Source organism: Limulus polyphemus, unplaced genomic scaffold (assembly GCF_000517525.1).
Source record: "Limulus polyphemus unplaced genomic scaffold, Limulus_polyphemus-2.1.2 Scaffold191, whole genome shotgun sequence".
Classification (NCBI taxonomy): Eukaryota; Metazoa; Arthropoda; class Merostomata; order Xiphosura; family Limulidae; genus Limulus; species Limulus polyphemus.
In genome coordinates this window covers 447497-450530 of record NW_013665801.1, presented here as the reverse complement: position 1 = coordinate 450530, position 3034 = coordinate 447497, and the positions used below count along the sequence as shown (strand labels likewise).

Sequence of the window (3034 nt, the reverse complement as noted above, 5' to 3'; positions counted from 1 at the left end):
AATAATGACGAATTTCACTTTCACGCCGAAGGAATAGAGCACATAAAGTTAATGTATTTTTGCAGTATTTTATCCCTCATACAAGGTAATTTTTTTAGTTCCATAAACTCATTCAAAACTTCTTTGTGATCATATTTAAATATTGGCTCTTGATGTGTCTTCAGTTAGCCAAAGGCAGTTGTTTTTGTTTCTAATTTCTTTTTTATGCTTTCAAGTAATTCTAATTTTAAACCACCCAAAACATGCTTTCTATATGTAAAGTCTGACCCAAATTAAACAAGTCTCACTGATTATATTATGAATAAAGTGCAATCTTTATACTAATTAGCATAATCAATCATTTAATCGAATCTTGATTTTTGTTAGTTTAATTGACAAAATGCTCGAAGTTTTTAACATTTTATCAAGCTGTTGCATTTCTCAATCTAATTTCGTCGCATTTATTTCTCATTTTCTTATTATCAATGAAAGAAGTATCGTGAGCGTGTGAGATGTGCTGGTTGAATTATGTTTTAAAAACCAAATATTTACGTATGATTTTTCAGTGTTTTACGCTGTTTTATGAATTAGTTGCTAGCATAATATTCTATAATTTCTTTAATAAGACAATGATTCATATTTGTTTCGATTTTTGCGTGTGCATTTCTACATAAAAATGACTACACATTCTTGTAAGGCCATATAAATTAAATTATCTGTTTCTCAGGCATATGCGGTGGATTTTGTGACCTGTTGATGAGTTTTTTTCTTTCTCTTAGTTTGTACAAACAGTATTATAGCTTGGAATAAATATCATCTAACAGCACGAAAGAAGTTTGCCCTCATTTAATGTTCCGTTAATAAATATTACTCTTCCAGTACGTAGTTTCTTATTAGCCTGATAGATTAATGATAAAAAAATCCCGATTACCAGGTAATTGTAGAATTGTGTTCCGTTAATAAACATTACTCTTCCAGTACATAGTTTCTTATTAGCCTGATAAATTAATGATAAAAAACTGATTATCAGCTAGCTTTTAGAATGTTATTCGCAGGAAGATCAATTTTATCGACCTACTACATTATCAATAATTGAACTATTATTTGAGTCCTCCTGTGGATCAGCGAGTAAGTTTCCAGACTTCCAATGCTAAAATCCTGAGTCCGATTTCTCGTGGTCGACAGAGCTCATATAGCCCCTTATGTTGCTTTGAACTAAAAACAACAGCTAAATGTAATACAATTTTTTGTGTCAATGATAAAAAAAAGTTGTGTGAAACCGTAAAGGGAAAGTTGATGAGAGAAAAGGGTTTATTTGGAGTTAATCAGAAAGCTACACGATGGGCTATCTGTCCTTTGCCCATAACGAGTATCGAAACCCGGATTCTAGCGTTGTAACTCCGCAGACATACGGCTGTGCCATTGGAGGTGGGGGAGCGAGATAAAAGGAATACACGTGTTTTTCTAATCGTAAATGTATGTTCAATAAAGCCACTATAATAACAAATATTACATATATGTTATTGTATTTTAAATCAATTGAAAGGACATATTGGAGAACGACGAAATTAAGCTTGATTGGATGTTTCGCTACTCACTAACGCACGACTTGGTAAAGGTAAGAATTGCTAATTTATTTTTATCCATTATTTTGCTGGAAACGATGTACTCAGGACATATGTATCTAACTCTTTCTAATTTGTTACTGGAACAATACTTTCACACAGATGTTTACAATACATTAATTTTAAATGTAAATTCGAGAAGAATCGAACTGAAATTTTGTATTTTAAGGCAGTTGTTGGAACATAAATATGTGATAATATAGGGGTAAGTTCAATGGAGAAGGAGAGAAAAGTGATAACTTAAGATAAAGAAGAGAATGACTTGTTATCAGTAGCTTCTATGACATTACATTACGATAAGACTAATAATTACTCCGAGTAATATGTGATAATATAGGGGTAAGTTCAATGGAGAAGGAGAGAAAAGTGATAACTTAAGATAAAGAAGAGAATGACTTGTTATCAGTAGCTTCTATGACATTACATTACGATAAGACTAATAATTACTCCGAGTAATATGTGATAATATAGGGGTAAGTTCAATGGAGAAGGAGAGAAAAGTGATAACTTAAGATAAAGAAGAGAATGATTTGTTATCAGTAGCTTCTATGACATTACATTACGATAAGACTAATAATTACTCCGAGTAATTTCTAGTCGTTTGTCGAGTAGTAATGTGGTATCCAAATTACAATTTTAATTTTTTAAATTTAAAAATTAAGCATTTTATACTTGTTTACTATTTACACTCTGCTACAACACAGCATGACATGTGAACTTCAAAAGCAAGTAATAAAAATTTTTTATTACTTTTAATTTTGGTTTTATTTACTCTTGAAACAAAACACTTTCGGGGACTCTGCAGGAGTACATCTAGTATTATAGTCATATCTTGTCGGTATTATTGTATCATACCACACAAATATCTATCGTAAGAATTGATGTCTCGTAAATGACCAACATTAAGAGCATCAGCTTATGTTTTCAGTGTTGTAACTCCTGCCAACCTGTCGAGCTTTGGTAATGACCGAAAGGTCTCATCGGCAGCGGCATATACAACACTCAGGATGTGCAGTTGCCATACTGTTATATGCTAGTCTCACTGGAAACTCGTACGGGAGCAATAACAAAATATTAGTGACTAAATTTATTATCAGTCTTATTGAGATGTAACATCACACAACCAGCTATCTACAAATTGTTTTTCGCTGGTCTAAGATATAATATTCATGTACATCATAAGTAAATATTTATGTTCCTTCTGAATAGTATCTGCTCACTTATAAAGTAACAAAACTGACTGAGAGAATTATCACGGGAGAACTTAAAAATTCATCTTCACACTCCAGTAAACTTTAAACTTAGTTTCTTGATGAATTCGATATTTTATCGTCGAACGAAGACCAGATATATTTCATCATCCTACTCTCAGTAGTTAAAATACGTTGTATGCGGGCGTCTGACTACACAATATCGAGTATTATTTGAAG

At 31.9% G+C, this 3034-nt stretch overlaps 1 pseudogene; it reads left to right on the top strand.

Moving 5' to 3' along the window:
- The window catches only part of LOC106478225, a 109945-nt pseudogene that overhangs the window by 73043 nt on the left and 33868 nt on the right, over nucleotides 1-3034 (top strand).